This window comes from Microcaecilia unicolor, chromosome 2, assembly GCF_901765095.1.
Source record: "Microcaecilia unicolor chromosome 2, aMicUni1.1, whole genome shotgun sequence".
Lineage (NCBI taxonomy): Eukaryota > Metazoa > Chordata > Amphibia > Gymnophiona > Siphonopidae > Microcaecilia > Microcaecilia unicolor.
In genome coordinates, this window is record NC_044032.1 from 349,431,583 (window position 1) to 349,449,837 (window position 18,255).

The 18,255-nt window shown below is 48.5% G+C and overlaps 1 protein-coding gene and 1 long non-coding RNA gene across 8 annotated transcripts in view; one reads left to right on the forward strand and one right to left on the reverse strand.

Moving 5' to 3' along the window:
- Positions 1 to 18,255, forward strand: part of TDRD7 (tudor domain containing 7) — a 432,711-nt gene that overhangs the window by 212,342 nt on the left and 202,114 nt on the right. The gene's annotated exons all lie outside the window — the stretch shown is intronic.
- On the reverse strand, positions 1,766 to 9,418 carry LOC115463722. Its single transcript, XR_003941064.1, has 3 exons — positions 9,407 to 9,418; positions 8,275 to 8,277; positions 1,766 to 1,845 (listed from the first exon to the last, which is right to left on the reverse strand). It is a non-coding gene; the product is annotated as an uncharacterized LOC115463722 (long non-coding RNA).

An 18,255-nucleotide genomic window follows, 5' to 3' on the forward strand; every position in this document is an offset into this window, starting at 1 on the left:
AGAATTCGCCTCCTTGGGTCTTTCTGAGGGTATCTCCCAAGTCTTGCTTGCTTCCAGGAAAGATTCCACGAAGAGGTGTTACTCTTTCAAGTGGAGGAGGTTTGCCGTCTGGTGTGACAGCAAGGCCCTAGGTCCTTGCTCTTGTCCTACACAGATCCTGCTTGAATACCTTCTACACTTGTCAGAGGCTGGTCTCAAGACCAACTCCATAGGAGTTCATCTTAGTGCGATTAGTGCTTACCATCAACGTGTGGAAGATCAGCCTGTCTCTGGACAGTCTTTAGTTGTTTGCTTCATGAGAGGTTTGCTTTTGTCAAAGCCCCCTGTCAAACCTCCACCAGTGTCATGGGATCTCAATGTCGTTCTCACCCAGCTGATGAAACCTCCTTTTGAGCCACTGGATTCCTGCTATCTGAAGTACTTGACCTGGAAGTTCTTGGTGGCAGTTACTTCAGCTCATAGAGTCAGTGAGCTGCAAGCCTTGGTAGCCCATGCTCCCTATACTAAATTTCATCATAACATAGTCCTCCGTACACACCCTAAGTTCCTACCGAAGGTGGTGTCGGAATTCCATCTGAACCAGTCAATTTTCTTGCCAACATTCTTCCCTCATCCTCATACCCGCCCTGCTGAACGTCAGTTGCATACATTGGACTGCAAGAGAGCATTGGCCTTCTATGTGGAGCGGACAAGCCCCTTCAGACAGTCCTCCCAAATGTTTGTTTCTTTTGATCCCAACAGAAGGGGAGTCGCTGTTGGGAAACGCACCATTTCCAATTGGCTAGCAGATTGCATTTCCTTCACTTATGCCCAAGCCGGGGCTGACTCTTGAGGGTCATGTCACGGCTCATAGTGTTAGAGCCATGGCAGCGTCAGTGGCCCACTTGAAGTCAGCCATTATAGAAGAGATTTGCAAGGCTGCGACGTGGTCATCAGTCCACACATTCACATCACATTACTGCCTTCAGCAGGATTCTGGACGTGACAGTCGGTTTGGGCAGTCGGTGCTGCAGAATCTGTTCGGGGTTTAGAATCCAACTCCACCCACCTAGGCCCATTTTTATTCTGTTCCAGGCTGCACTCTCAGATGTTTCTTCGTAGGTCAATATTTGTTATGTCTTTGCCTTTGCGAGGCTCAATTGACCTTCTTTTGTTGTTTTGAGTGAGCCTGGGGGCTAGGGATACCCCATCAGTGAGAGCAAGCAGCTTTCTTGTCCTCGGAGAAAGCGAATATACTTACCTGTAGCAGGTATTCTGTGATGACAGCAGGCTGATTGTTCTCACTAACCCGCCCTCCTCCCCTTTGGAGTTGTTGTTCTTTATTTGCTTTTTTTTATATTAACTAAGGCGGGAACGGATGCGCACGGGTGGGAAGATGGCCGCGCATGCGCGGTGCGGGTCCCTTGCACTCCGGAAGCTGTCTTAAAGCTTTGTTGATTTTTGTTAGAAAAATCCTCCGTTCCTGGGCCGCCGTGGGCGCCGACCCATCAGTGAGAACAATCAGCTTGCTGTCCTTGGAGAATACCTGCTGCAGGTAAGTATCTTTGCTATCTTGAAGTAAAAGATTGAATATTTTTTAATTTAGTAGGTGGTACCTTTGATCTATGTTTTATATTGATATATTTTATGTTGATATATTTTGTTGCTCCTTAAAGATTGTTTTAAGCTTCTTTTTATTTTTTGTAATTCGCTTAGGACCTGGTTTCAGGGGTTTAGCAATTCAGTAATGTAGAATTCTAGCGTTGCAGCAATCAGAACATACGTGTTGCCATACTGGAACAGACTTGAAGGTGCATCAAATCCAGTATACTGTTTCTAGCAGTGTCCAATCTGGGTCACAAGTACCTGGCAAGAACCCAGAACAGTAAAACAGATTTTATGCTCCTAAACCTAGAAATAAAGCAGTGGATTTTCCCATGTCCATATTTTTATTTATTTATTTATTTTATTGCATTTGTATCCCACATTTTCCCACCTCTTTGTATGCTCAATGTGGCTTACAATACATCATGAATGGTGGAGATATATAAGAAGTAAACAAATGACTTATGGACTTTTAAGAAATTAGCAAAATCTTTTTTTTAACCCTATTAAGCTAACTGCTTTTACCACATTCTCTGGCAACAAATTCCAGAGTTCAATTACACTTTGAGTGAAGAAATATTTTCTCCGGTTTGTTTGAAATTTACTGCTGCTTAGCTTCATGTTGTGTCCCCTAGTTCCAGTATTTTTGAAAAGAATAAACAGACAATTCACATCTACCCATTTCACTTCACTCAGTATTTTATAGAACTCTTATCATATCTGCCCTCAGCTATCTCTTCTCCAAGCTGAAGAGCCCTAGCCACTTAACCTTTCCTCATAGGGAAGTTGTCCCATCCCTTTTATCGTTTTCATTGTCCTCGGTACCTTTTCTAATTCTGCTATGTCTTTTTTTGAGATGTGGTGACCAGAATTGCACACAGTATTTGAGGCACACCATGGAGTGATACAAAGGCATTATAACATTCTCATTTTTTGTTTTCCATTCCTTTCCTAATAATTCCTAACATTGTTTGCTTTTTTAGATGCCACTGCACACTAAGCAGATGGTTTTAATATATCATCAACCGATGACACAGAGATCCTGTTCCTGGGCGGTGATTACTAATGTGGAACCTTGAATCATGTAGCTATGGTTTGGGTTTCTCTTTCCTATATGCATCACTTTGCACTTGCTCACATTAAATGTCATCTGCTATGTGAATGCCCAGTCGCAGTAGGTCCCCTTGTAATTTTTCACAATCCGCTTGTTATTTAACAACGTCATATAGCTTTGTTTCATCAGCAAATTTAGTTGCCTTACTAGTTATTCCCATCTCTATATCTCTTAACAAAATATGTTAAAAAGCAGATGTCCCAGCACAGACCCCTGGAGAAGCCCACTATCTACTCTTCTCCATTGAGAATACTGACTCCATTGAGAATACTGACCATTTAACCCTGTATTCTGTTTTCTGTCTTTTAACCAGTTTTTAATCAACAATAGGACATTACCTCCTGTCCCATGACTTTCAGATTTCCTCAGAAGTCTTTCATGAGGTACTTTTCAAATTGACACTAATACTGCAAAAGGTGACTAAAATAACCAGACAATGTCGTAAAATAATTATTATTATTTATTGATATCCAAGTCTCAGCACAAGCTGTGCTTTGGCCTATTAGACCTGAATCAGGAGTCTTGAAAGATGTTGGTAAAGAAATCTGTCTGATTTCAGTGCCGTCTATGTGTAAACAAACGTTATGGAACTTCAACTTGAACGCCGGTTTTCATCACAGAAAAACAAATCTTGGACTAACTTCTAGAGCAGTCACGAGCAGTTGCAACATGGTGTCATAGTTTAAAATGGTGAAGTCTGCAGTGTTTGTGTACGTATAGATGGCTCTGAAAAAATATGGATTTCGTTACCAACATCCTTCAAGACTCATGATGCAGGCCTACTAGGCTGAAACATGGCCTGTGCTGAGTCTTGAATATCAGTAAATATTTATTATTCTCCGAGGACAAGCAGGCTGCTTGTTCTCACGACTGGGTTGACGTCCATGGCAGCCCCCACCAACCAGAACAAAAACTTCGTGGGCGGTCCCGCACGCAGGGCATGCCCACCGCGCATGCGCGGCCGTCTTCCCGCCCGTGCGCGACCGTTCCCGCTCAGTGTTTTTTTCGATTCCGCGCTGGAGAGAGACATGTTATCGTCTCTTTCTCTGTCAGCCCCGGAAACTGGATCGCGGCCTAGCCGCGAGCTTTTTTCTCTCTTTTCGTGCGCGTTCGCGCCCCTTTTTTCTTCTGTTAAAAAAAAAAAGTTTGTCCCCTCATCGTCTTTAGCCGCGGGGGCGCCTTGTGGCCGCGCGGTCGTTTCTTTTTTCGGGTGTGCTTTTCACCGCCACCATCGACGACTTTGACTTCGCCGACACGATTTTTCCGTCGATGTCCTCAAAGGTCCCGAGCTGATTCAAAAAGTGTGGTCGGTGCGGCCGGCAGATCTCGCAAACCGATACCCACGCTTGGTGCCTCCAGTGCCTTGGGCCGGAGCATAATACCAAGGCGTGCACCTTGTGTCTCGGCTTGCGGAAGCGGACACAGGTGGCGAGGCAAGTTCTTCGGGACCATCTTTTTGGAACTTGCGCCGGCCCCTCGACGGCATCGGTGTCAACGGCCGGATCTTCGGTACCGGTACCGATGTCGACGAAATCGGCACCGACGATGGCACCGACCCCAGGAGTACAGGTACCATTGGCCCGCCGGTCCACCGGCGACGGCGAGCAGCCGCGTGGGCAATCGGCCCCGGCCACTCCCTCTACCCAGGGCCATCGGGACCGAACCCTGTCACACCCAATCCCTCGAGGCCGGGGGGGGGGGGGGTTCTACCTCCTCTTCATCTCTGCCGCCGAGCGCCGATGACGGGCATCAAAAGAAGACTAAAAAAGCACCGTCATCGGTCGCCCACTGCGCACGGGACTACCAGCTCCGGCGCCTCCAGAGATGATTCGACGCCGAGGAAGCGGCAGTGCCGAGAGGAGCGTTCCCCCTCGGTTGAAGAGGTGTCGCTGCGTCAGTCCATGGGTACTTCGGTACCGTCTCCTGGACCCGAGCAGCTTCCGACACCCACACCGGCCCCCCTGCCTTTCCCGACAGCGGGCCTTGACGAGTGCCTCCGAGCCATCCTTCCAGGGATTCTGGAAGGGCTGATGTGCCAGGCTTTACCGGCACTGGGGGTGCTTGCGCCGGCGTGCTCTAACCCGATGCCGAGGCCTCTGACACCGACGCCGCTTGCGGTACCGTTGTCGACCGCCACGCAGGTGGAATCCCCGTTGACGTCGATGGAGGGAGCTTCGTCCCCGCCGGCACGGGAGTCCACCGCTCGACGCCATCATCGAGGACATGGTTCCTTGCAGTCGAGACGGGCCCGGTTCAGGTCTGAGCTGCAAGAGCTCATGTCCGACACCGAGGAAGAGGCCTCGTAGGGGGAGGAAGAGGACCCCAGATATTTCTCCTCAGAGGAGTCTGAGGGCCTTCCCTCCGACCCCAGTACTTCACCGGAGAGGAAGCTCTCGCCCCCTGAGAGCCTCTCCTTTGCCTCCTTCGTCAGGGATATGTCTATTTGCATTCCCTTCCCCGTGGTCTCTGTGGATAGTAACGTAGTAGGTGACGGCAGAAAAAGACCTGCATGGTCCATCCAGTCTGCCCAACAAGATAAACTCATATGTGTATACCTTACCTTGATTTGTACCTGCCTTTTTCAGGGCACAGACTGTACAAGTCTGCCCAGCAGTATTTCCCGCCTCCCAACCACCAGTCCCGCCTCCCATCTCCGGCTCTGGCACAGACTGTATAAGTCTGCCCTCCACTATCCTCGCCTCCTAACTACCAACCTCTCTTCCCCCACCTGCTCCGCCACCCAATTTTGGCTAAGCTTCTGAGGATCCATTCCTACTGCACAGGATTCCTTTATGCACATCCCACGCATGTTTGAATTCCGTTACCGTTTTCATCTCCACCACCTCCCGCGGGAGGGCATTCCAAGCATCCACCACCCTCTCCGTGAAAAAATACTTCCTGACATCTTTTTTGAGTCTGCCCACCTTCAATCTCATTTCATGTCCTCTCGTTCTACCGCCTTCCCATCTCCGGAAAAGATTTTTTTGCGGATTAATACCTTTCAAGTATTTGAACGTCTATATCATATCACCCTGTTCCACCTTTCCTCCAGGGTATACATGTTCAGGTCAGCAAGTGTCTGCTCATACGTCTTGGAACGCAAATCCCATACCATTCTCGTAGCTTTTCTTTGCACCACTTCCATTTTTTTAACATCCTTCGCAAGGTACGGCCTCCAAAACTGAACATAATACTCCAGGTGGGGCCTCACCAACGACTTGTACAGGGGCATCAACACTTCCTTTCTTCTGCTGATCACACCTCTTTCTATACAGCCTAGCAACCTTCTCGCTACGGCCACCGCCTTGTCACACTGTTTCGTCGCCTTCAGATCATCGGATACTATCACCCCAAGATCCCTCTCCCCTTCAGTACCTATCAGACTCTCCCCGCCTAACACATAAGTCTCTCGTGGGTTTCTACTCCCTAAATGCATCACTTTGCATTTCTTCGCATTGAATTTTAATTGCCAAACCTTAGACCATTCTTCTAGCTTCCTCAGATCCCTTTTCATGCTTTCCACTCCCTCCTGGGTGTCCACTCTGTTGCAAATCTTAGTATCATCCGCAAATAGGCAAACTTTACCTTCTAACCCTTCGGCAATGTCACTCGCAAATATATTGAATAGAATCGGCCCCAGCACTGATCCCTGAGGCACTCCACTACTCACCTTTCCCTCCTTCGAGCGAACTCCATTTACCACCACCCTCTGTCGTCTGTCCGTCAACCAGTTCCTAATCCAGTTCACCACTTCGGGACCTATCTTCAGCCCATCTAGTTTATTTAAGAGCCTCCCTGGATGAGCCGAGGGCTGAGATGCTCGAGGTCCTCGACTATCCATCACCACCTAGAGAGTCTTCCACGGTGCCGTTGCACAATGTCCTCAAAGAGACACTGCTTCGGAACTGGCTGAAGCCCTTATCTAACCCCACCATCCCCAAGAAAGCGGAGTCCCAATACAGGATCCACTCTGACCCAGAGTTGATGCGGCCTCAATTGCCTCATGACTCGGCGGTCGTGGACTCTGCTCTCAAGAGGGCACGGAGTTCGAGGGATACCGCCTCGGCGCCCCCGGGGCGGGAGTCTCGCACTCTGGACTCGTTTGGGAGGAAGGCCTACCAATCTTCTATGCTCGTCACCCGCATCCAGTCATACCAGCTCTACACGAGCATTCACATGTGGAACAATGTGAAGCAACTGGCAGACCTAGTCGACAAGCTCCCTCCGGAGCAGTCCATGCCCTTTCAGGAGGTGGTCAGGCAGCTGAAGGCGTGCAGAAAGTTCCTGTCCAGGGGTATCTATGACACCTGTGATGTGGCATCTCGAGCTGCGGCCCAAGGTATAATGATGCGCAGACTCTCCTGGCTGCATGCTTCTGACCTGGACAACCGCACCCAGCAATGACTGGCGGATGTCCCTTGCCGGGGGGATAACATCTTTGGCGAGAAGGTCGAGCAGTTGGTGGACCAACTACACCAGCGGGAAACCGCTCTCGACAAGCTCTCCCACTGGACGCCTTCAGCATCCACCTCAACAGGTGGCCGTTTTTCCCGGGCCAGGCAGGCTGCGCCCTACGCTTACAGCAAGCGCAGGTACACCCAGCCGGCCCGAAGGCCTCCTCAGGCACAGTGACAGTCCCAGCGCGCTCGTTCCCGTCAACAGCGTGCGCCTAAGCAGCCCCCTGCGACTCCACAGCAAAAGCCGGGGATGGGCTTTTGACTTTATCCATGGGAACATAGCTGCCATCAAAGTGTCCGTACCCGATGACCTACCGGTCGGGGGGAGGTTGAAAGATTTTCACCAAAGGTGGCCTCTGATAATCTCCAACCAGTGGGTTCTCCAAATAGTGCGGTGCGGATACACCCTGAATTTGGCCTCCACTCCTCCAAATTGCCCACCGGGAGCCCAATCCTTCAGCTCCCACCACAGGCAGGTACTTGCAGAGGAACTCTCCGCCCTTCTCAGCGCCAATGCGGTCGAGCCCGTGCCACCTGGGCAAGAAGGGCGGGGATTCTATTCCAGGTACTTCCTTGTGGAAAAGAAAGCAGGGGGGATGCGCCCCATCCTAGACCTGAGAGGCCTGAACAAATACCTGGTCAAAGAGAAGTTCAGGATGCTTTCCTTAGGCACCCTTCTACCAATGATTCAGAAAGACGATTGGCTATGTTCCCTGGATTTAAAGGACGCTTACACTCACATCCCGATACTGCCAGCTCACCTACAGTATCTCCGATTCCGTCTGGGGACACGGCACTTTCAGTATTGTGTGCTGCCCTTTGGGCTCGCCTCTGCACCACGGATTTTCACGAAGTGCCTCGTGGTGGTGGCGGCGGCGTATCCTACGCAAGCTGGGAGTGCACGTTTTCCAGTATCTCGACGATTGGCTGGTCAAGAGCACCTCAGAGGCAGGAGCACTTCGATCCATGCAGTGTACTATCCACCTTCTGGAGCTGCTGGGGTTAGTGATAAATTACCCGAAGTCTCATCTCCAGCCTGTCCAATCTCTGGAATTCATAGGAGCGCTGCTGAATTCTCAGACGGCTCAGGCCTTCCTTCCCGAAGCAAGGGCGCAGAACCTTCTGTCCCTTGCCTCGCAGACCAGAGCGTCTCAGCAGATCACAGCTCGGCAGATGTTGAGACTCCTGGGTCATATGGCCTCCACGGTTCATGTGACTCCCATGGCTCGCCTTCACATGAGACCTGCTCAATGGACCCTAGCTTCCCAGTGTTGCCAAGCTACCGGGAATCTAGAGGATGTCATCCGTCTGTCCATCAGTTGCCGTAATTCACTGCACTGGTGGACCATTCGGACCAATTTGACCCTGGGACGTCCATTCCAAATTCCGCAGCCCACGAAAGTGCTGACGACGGATGCATCTCGCCTGGGGTGGGGAGCTCATGTCGATGGACTCCACACCCAGGGTCTGTGGTCCTTCCAGGAACAGGATCTTCAGATCAACCTCCTGGAGCTCCGAGCGGTCTGGAACGCACTGAAGGCTTTCAGAGATGGCTGTCCTACGAAATCATCCAAATTCGGACAGACAATCAGGTTGCAATGTATTACATCAACAAGCAGGGGGCACCGGATCTCGCCCCCTGTGTCAGGAAGCCGTCGGGATGTGGCGTTGGGCTTGCCAGTTCGGCATGCTTCTCCAAGCCACATACCTGGCAGGCGTAAACAACAGTCTGGCCGACAGACTGAGCAGAGTCATGCAACCGCACGAGTGGTCGCTCCATTCCAGAGTGGTACGCAAGATCTTCCGAGAGTGGGCACTCCCTCGGTGGACCTTTTCGCCTCTCAGACCAACCACAAGCTGCCTCTGTTCTGTTCCAGACTACAGGCACATGGCAGACTGGCGTCGGATGCCTTTCTCCTCCATTGGGGTACCGGCCTCCTGTATGCTTATCCTCCCATACCTTTGGTGGGGAAGACCTTACTGAAGCTCAAGCAAGACCACGGCACCATGATTCTGATAGCGCCTTTTTGGCCCCGTCAGATCTGGAGTTGTCCTCCGAAGAACCGTGGAGATTGGAGTGTTTTCCGACTCTCATTTCGCAGAACGACGGAGCGCTTCTGCACCCCAACCTTCAGTCTCTGGCTCTCACGGCCTGGATGTTGAGGGCGTAGACTTTGCTTCGCTGGGTCTATCTGAGGGTGTCTCCCGCGTCTTGCTTGCCTCTAGAAAGGATTCCACTAAAAAGAGTTACTTTTTTAAGTGGAGGAGGTTTGTTGTTTGGTGTGAGAGCTTGTCCTGCACAGAACCTGCTTGAATACCTTCTGCATTTATCAGAGTCTGGCCTCAAGACCAACTCAGTAAGGAATCACCTTAGTGCGATTAGTGCTTACCATTATCGTGTAGAGGGTAAAGCCATCTCTGGAGAGCCTTTAGTCGTTCAATTCATGAGAGGCTTGCTTTTGTCAAGGCCCCCTGTCAAGCCTCCTGCGGTGTCATGGGATCTCAACGTCGTCCTCACCCAGCTGATGAAACCTCCTTTTGAGCCACTGAATTCCTGCCATCTGAAGTACTTGACCTGGAAGGTCATTTTCTTGGTGGCAGTTACTTCAGCTCGTAGAGTCAGTGAGCTGCAAGCCCTGGTAGCTCATGCTCCTTATACAAAATTTCATCATAACAGAGTAGTACTCCGCACTCACTCTAAGTTTCTGCCAAAGGTGGTGTCGGAGTTCCATCTTAACCAGTCAATTGTCTTGCCAACATTCTTCCCCAGACCACCTACCCGCCCTGCTGAACGTCAGTTGCACGCATTGGACTGCAAGCGAGCGTTGGCCTTCTATCTGGAGCGGACACAGCCCCACAGACAGTCCGCCCAATTGTTTATTTCTTTCGACCCCAATAGGAAAGGGGTCGCTGTTGGGAAACACACCATCTCCAATTGGCTAGCAGATTGCATTTCCTTCACTTACGCCCAGGCTGGGCTGACTCTTGAGGGTCATGTCACGGCTCATAGTGTTAGAGCCATGGCAGCGTCAGTGGCCCACCTGAAGTCAGCCAGTATTGAAGAGATCTGCAAGGCTGCGACGTGGTCATCTGTCCACACATTCACATCACATTACTGCCTCCAGCAGGATACCCAACGCGACAGTCGGTTCGGGCAGTCGGTTATGCAGAATCTGTTTGGGGTTTGAATCCAACTCCACCCTCCAGGACCCGATTTTGTTCTGTTCAGGCTGCACTCTCAGTTAGTTGTTCTTCGTAGGTCAATTTCTGTTATGCCCTCGCCGTTGCAAGGTTCAATTGACCTGGGTTCTTGTTTTGAGTGAGCCTGAGAGCTAGTGATACCCCAGTCGTAAGAACAAACAGCCTGCTTGGCCTCGGAGAAAGTGAATGATACATACCTGTAGCAGGTGTTCTCTGAGGACAGCAGGCTGATTGTTCTCACCTACCCTCCCTCCTCCCCTTTGGAGTTGCGTTTTGCTCATTCCTTTGCTTGTCATTCAACTGAGCGGGAACGGTCGCGCACGGGCGGGAAGACCGCCGCGCATGCACCCGCGAAGTTTTTGTTCCAGTTGGTGGGGGCTGCCGTAGACGTCAACTCAGTTGTGAGAACAATCAGCCTTCTGTCCTCGGAGAACACCTGCTACAGGTATGTATCATTCGCTTTATTTCACAACATCGTCTGGTTATTTTAGTCACCTTCGATGTATTTGTGTCAGTTTGGTGGACTGCAAGGACTTTGTTCTTCTGTTTACCCCATACTTTGTCAAATGCCTTTTGAAAATACAGATACACAATACCGACCGGCTCACCTTTATTCGCATGTTTATTCACCTCTTCAAGGAAATGTAGTAGATTGGTGAGACAAGGTTTCCCTTGACTACCTCCATGTTGGCTATTGGTCTCAGGTTAAAAAGAGAAAAACTTCCAAAAAGTATCATAAATCACCATTTGAACGTTTTTCTCCTCAAAACGTCCAAATTGATATTTTCAAAACCTATTTTGCAGATGTTAATCTATGCAATTCGTGTGTAGTGTATCCAGATCACAAGGAGTGCGTGTTAGGAGTTTCGAAGGTGGGGTTAGAGCTGGACGTTTATCAGCTATAATAGAACAAAACAAAAATGTCCAGGATTAAAGCCAAGGTATTTCAGAGATAAGAGACTGATCGTTTGACGTTGTCAATACTCTTTTGGCATCTCTGATAGAGCTGTTTTTCTAAAGTGATCTCCTATGTATGAAATTTCAGTTCATCTCAGCACATATCCAATATTATCAATTAAACTTGTGAGTAAAGGATTGTTGTATAGCCCCTGAAGCAGCCCTGTCGGGCGAAACACGGCCTGTGTCGGGCTATTTATATATGTATATATAACTTCAGGTTTTAATAATAAATTACTGTTTTATTTTTGCGATCTGCTTCGTTTTTTTCCATCTTGGAGCTTGCAGACCGTTTGCCCTTGTGTTTTCTTGGACCCTTACTAACCTCTATGGCAGCCTCAGATGTTAAAACAGGTTCATTAAAGCAGCATGCAGGTCCCTGGAGTACTGTAGTGATTGTTGCAGTACACAGTGGGGGACTCAGGTCCCTATCTCCCTCTACCTGTCACACTTGTGGTGGAAAATGTGACCCCTCCCAAACTCAGCAAAACCCTACTGTACCCACATATAGAGGCCCCCTTCACCCATAAGAGCTATTGTAGTGTGAGGGGGGGGGGCAGTGGGTTTTGGAGGGCTCAGGGGACAAGATAAGGAAGCAAAGAAGAGATGTGTACTTGGGAGTATTTTTATGAAGTGCACAGAAGTGCCCTCTAGAATGCCCCATTGCTCTCCTGGGATGTCTGGGGGACTAGTCTACTAAAAATGCATGCTCCTCCTACATCCCATTAACATGAATCTTTATGTTTTGCACATTTTTTTTATTTTTTAAATAAAAAATGACCACCTTATTCGTATTTTGGACGTTTTGTACAAAACGTCCAAAATCAGACTTGGACGTCATATTGAAAATGCCCCTCCACGTCTCATTAATCCATGCCCATGTATGTATATGTTCTGTAGTTTTGTTATTTATTATAGTCTCTACCATTTTGCCCGGCACAGACATCAGGCTCAGCAGTCTATAATTTCCTGGATCATCTCTAAAACCGTTTTTTAAAAAAATTATTTATGAGTTTTAAAGTTACAACCCAAGCAAACACGCTTGTACAGAAAGTAGTTAAATACAGATCCATTTAAAGAAAAATATGGTAGCATAGCAGGGGAGTAAATACAGAACAAACGGATTAATTCCCCTATTTATATTTAAACCACTAAAGTCCACAAATACGATTCAAGATTTACAAATTTGGAGATTTAAAGCTAAATTAACATCATAATTAGGAAAAACAAAGCAAAAAAATGTGAAGCGGCAAGAAATATTCCGTTTCAGGACGCTTGAGTTTCTCTTTCAATTCTCTTGGATAGTAGAAATTCAGTGAGGTGCTTAGGTTCAAAAAAATACATACTTAGTGGACTGTAGTCTAACTATGCATTTGCATGGGTAATGCAAAAAGAAAGAAGCACCCAGCTATTGTACTCCAGGTCTACTTAAAAGAAATTGACGTCTTCTTTTTTTTTTTTTTTTAATTATTTTTATAAATACAGTACAACAATGCTCGCTGAAAAATGTGCAAAACATCTAAGACAACGAATTTAGATAAGGTCCATTACAATAGAAATTAGTGTGACTAGCTGAACAATAATTGCCTATCTAGCTCACACTGTACACTGCATTTTATACTTTATCCCCCCTCATATCCTTCCTCACCATCCATTCAGCACTCAACCCACTTAACCCATACCCCTCCTCAACATTCACACTCCATTCTCCAACCCTCATCCCCCTCAATTCCCTGGCGCAGGTAACATTTTGAGACAATTGGTCCATAAGCTACGGTATTGCCTGTGGACAGTTTTAGCTGAGGTAGAGTAGATACGGCACTCATTCTCACCAACTGTTCGCATCTTGGCATACCACACATCAACCGGGATACTCTCCGAAGAGGTCCAGAATTGCAGAATAGATTTCTTTATCAATAAAAGTGAGGTATATATAAATCTCCTTTGTGGCTTAGAGAGGCCCTGAGTAACTAATAGGGTTTGGTCCCCCAAAAGTAAAGTTGTGTAATCCCACTCTATCCGTCTCTGTAGGACTTCAGTGAGCACCTGGAATGCCCGATTCCACAGGGACAGTGACGGACACTCTAAAAAAGAATGGACAAATGTCCCCCGTCCCTGCCTACATTTAATGCATTGGCTGTCCCCCCCAAAGACCCATAACTGCCCCTTTATCTTTTGTAATATATGTGCGATGTAATATCTTGTACTGGGTTTCCTGCAGGTCTGCTGTCTTAACCATGTCATAGATAATGGGAAAAAGGTTACTGAACTGCTTAATAGTATAGTGTGTATTCAGCTCCCTATTCCAATGGCTCATCAGTCGTTCCATCCCCTCTAGTGGCATGTGCATGTTTAAGATTTCATACCATGTGGAGAGACTATTTGCTATGAATGGTGTTCGCAATAAGATCTTATCCCAGGGTCCCCAGTGCCACTTCTCCCCATAGTCCCTTTGCAAGGAAGAGCAGTAGTGCCTCACCTGTAAGTAGTGCAGTAAATGTTTATTTGGAATATTCCACCGTTCCTTCAAATTATCAAAAGATTCCAGATTCTCCTCTCCCTGTACCAATAGATGGCCCAATATCACACATCCCTGCTCCTTCCATTTATCGAACACAGAGTATCCCAGGCCTGCTGGGAAATCCGCATTACCCACCATACATAGGAAAGGGGATACCTCTGGTGCCCGATTCTGGTGCCCCCTCCACCAGGCCCACGCCCTCCGCATAGGCTGCAGAAAAGTCAGCCTCCCTGCCGTATCATATACAGCGCTTGGTTTCATGTGAAGTAAATTTATAAAAGACCAAGGAGCACTCCAGCTATCCAATACCCCGCTAGGCAGAAATCGGTAGTGACCCGTCAGCCCCTCAAAGATTAGTCGCAATAGCGCCGCTACATTATACACACGGAGTTCAGGCATAGCCAATCCTCCCGCCTCCCGATTTAGTGAAAGCTTCTGATGCCCTATCCGCGCCCCCTCCCCCCCAGACAAAAGCGCCTATTATGGATCGAAACAAACGTTCATCCCTCCTCAATAACCATATAGGAGCTGCTTGTAATGGGTACAACAACTTTGGAAGCAAAATCATTTTAACCAAAGCTATTCTACCCATCAGGGAGAGTGGTAGATGCTTCCACCTATCGCAGAGCTTTCGAATGTTCTCCAGCGGATCCACCACATTTTTTTTATAAAATATCAAGGCGTTAACACTGAGGAAAATTCCCAGGTACCTCATAGCTCCCTTAGCGAGTGGTACAGACAATCCCGCCAAGCCCAAATCCAAAGGGCGTCCCAACAACGGGAGCAGCTCCGATTTAGCACAGTTTACTCTCAATCCAGACAGGGCCCCAAAGTCCTCCACCAGTGCCAACACCCGAGGCAGATCCCTGGGTCCGTTTTCCAGATATAATAAGATATCGTCCGCAAATAGGTTTAATCTATACTCCCGCTTCCCCACTCGAACCCCCCTAATGTTCCTACTCTCCCTTATGCTGATAGCTAACGGCTCTATGGCCAGCAGAAAAAGCAATGGTGATAGGGGGCATCCTTGCCTAGTGCCACTTTGTAAAGGGAAGCTCTCCGTCAATTTACCATTGATTAATAATCTAGCCACTGGGAGTGTGTATAACGCCTTAATCCAGGATGCGCATGCACCCGTGATACCAAAGCGCTCCAAGGACCAAAACAAGAATTGCCACGAAATGCTATCGAAAGCTTTTTCCATATCCAGCCCCGCGATTATCGCAAGACCCCCTTTGCCTCTATGTTCATGTATAGCAAGAAGAGCTCTCATAATATTCATAGAGGCGTACCTTCCCGGGACAAAGCCCACCTGGTCTTCATGAACCAAACAAGAAATCACCCCATTTAGACGCCGTGCTAGTGTAGCAGCCAATATTTTCACATCCTGATTCAACAGGGAAATGGGGCGATAAGAATCCACCTGCTTATGATCCTTACCAGGCTTCGGGAGTAGTACGATGTGGGCCATGTTATTTTGTATGGACAGCCCCTGATCTATGATCCCATTAAACCACTCACCCAAAGGCGCCGCCACCAAATCCGCCAGGATTCGATAATACTCTGGGCCAAATCCATCAGGTCCCGGCGCCTTAGTCAGTTTTAAAGATTTAATAGTCTGCCTGATCTCCTGCTCATCAATAGGGCCATTAAGAGTCTGCAATTGATCCAACGTGAGCTGGGGAAGGTGAACATCATGAAAGAAAGCCTCACAGGCGTCAATATCAAATTCCCTAGCCCCATAAAGAGATCTATAAAAGTTGACAAATTGTTGGGAAATATGGTGCTCGGATGTGTAGTCCCTCCCAGCAGCATCCCTGATGTTGGTGATAAGTTGCCGTTTATGATGGGGCCTAACCAACGTGGCGAGTAGTTTCCCTGCCTTGTTTCCCCATTTGAATAATTTAAAACGCTGAAAATAGATATCCTGTTGTGCCCTCTGTGTCAGGATTTCGTCTATCTGATGTCTAACCTCCGCCAATCGAGATCTATCTCCGGCATCCATGGACCGCATATGTGTCCTCCTCAAATGTTGGAACTCCCTGGACAAGCGTATGAGCTCCGCCTCTCTTCTCTTCCTCTTCCCTGCAGTGTAAGCTAGTATGTGGCCCCTCATCACTACCTTTGAAGCCTCCCAATAGGTACCCACGCTCACATCCGCTGTCTGGTTATGCGTTTGATAATCTAACTACTGATTTTGTAAATATTCCCTGAATTCTTTGTCATGGTACAGTGAGAGTGGAAATTTCCACACCCTCTCTCCCTGCCCTGCGGCAAAGGACACCATCATGGTAACTGCCGAATGGTCACTAATGACACAATCCACTATGTGAACATGAGAGGATCTAGACAGCAAAGATGGTGTAATAAGCAAATAATCCAGTCGGGAGTACGAATCATGGGGATGGGAATAGAAGGTAAACTCACTGTCATGTGGGTGCAATAGACGCCAGATATCAATCAGCCCCAGTTGGGAAGACAAGAAATTGACTCCTCTCCCATCCCAATTCCCTCCCCTCAACCTCCTGGGTTTACAGTCAACCGTCTGATCAGCGACAAAATTAAAGTCGCCCGCCATCACTAGATAATCTGAAAAAGGAGCCACTTTAGCTATCAACTCTGAAAAGAATTTTTGGGAGTAGATGTTGGGTCCATATACATTACACAATAATATACTCTGTCCCCACAGGTCCCCCAGTAAAAGCACATATCTTCCCTCTTTATCCGGTATCACTTTATGGGTGGTAAATGGCAGTTGCTTATGTATTAAAATAGCCACCCCCCTTTGTCTTGAATTATAGGAGGCATATTCTACTTCTCCCACCCACCCCCTCCGGAGTTTTAAGTGTTCTGTTGCGGTTAGATGTGTCTCCTGTATGAATGCGATATCGGACCTCTCTTTTTTAAGCCAGTTGAGCACCTTGGCTCTTTTGACAGGGGAATGTAACCATCAACGTTGAGAGTGACTACTTTCAAATTAGCCATTCAAATCACAGTGAAAAATACCCGCAGCAGCCACTCCTGCACCAAATTCGCCGGCCTCCCAGCTGGACCAGCAAATTCTTACATCAAGGCACTCTAGAAACCGTTCCCGCCTCCTCAGCATTTCTCGCTTTCTTCCTCGTTCCCAAACCTGTGTCTCAAACCCTTGACCTGGTCCTTTTAACTCCCCTCCCCCCCTCCCAGCATACACACAGCCATACACCACACACACCAAGACACATACCTTCCCCCTCCCCTCCCCCCCTCTCCCCCCCCCCCCCCCCCCCCCCCCGTATACAACTCCTGCGATTCGATGTAAAAAGGCCTGGGCTTCCATCACCTCCTGCATGATAATTGCCTGGCCACCATGCCAGATACGCAGCTTAGCAGGATACAAAAGCGCAAAGCGAACTCCCTTCCGATGGAGCTCAGAGCACACGGGTGCCATCGCTCTCCTCTGCGCTGCAGCTCTAGCAGAGTAATCATTAAATAGAAGCACCTGATGATTTTCGTATTCAATGCTTCCTTTTGCTCGAAAGGCTTTCATAATCCGCTCTTTAGAGAACCAATTAGTGTAATGGGCAATAGCCGTGCGCGGTTTAGAGTTGGTATCTCCCTTCGCTCCCATCCGATGGGCTCTGTCACAGCAAAATGTGCCCCGAGACTCCTCCAGACCCAGCGCATTAGGCAGCCACGTGTCAAAGAACCGGTACAAATCATCGTCCAGCACTTTCTCCGGTAAGCCTATTATTCTCACATTGTTTCGGCGGCTTCGGTTTTCCTGCTCTTCAACTCTCTCTCTAAGTTCACCTGCCTCTTTTTGCAAAGCAGCGATCAGGGTCGCCGTAGCCCGCGCTTCTTCCTCCCCCGACGAAATGCGCTGTTCCATATCCTGGAGCCTTTGGGAGTGCGAGTCAAACTTTTCATGAATCTCTTCTACTGCCGATTGGAGTTTATTTAGTCGATCAGCCAATGCCGCCGAGACCGATCTCGTAATCTCCTGCACCCACTCCGTCGTCGGCAGGATCATCGTGGCCTGAGGCTGAATCTCTCCCGGGTTCTGTTGCTGCTGGGAGTCCGCCATCTTGCCGGGGCCCGTTTTCAGCGAAGCTTTCACTTTTCGCTGCGCTCTTGTGGGCATAACGCGAACGTCCAGCTACTCCAAACGCGACCCCTAAGTGGCCCAAGAGTCTCTTCTACCTCTTTATCAGGTTTGCTGTATCAAACGATTCAGGATCTGTGGTAATTTAGCAGATTTTGAGCTGGCCCGAGGGGAGCTGCCCAGGTTCACGTCCTCTCAGGAAGCAGGCATCACGTGACCCCCGACGTCTTCTTTTTTGGGTCTCTTTTGTCACGTCCGAGAATATTCTTATTTTTAATCCGTAAAAGTCTTTGTTTCTGTTTTTAAAGAAAAGTCGCATTATCCATCCTTTGTCAGG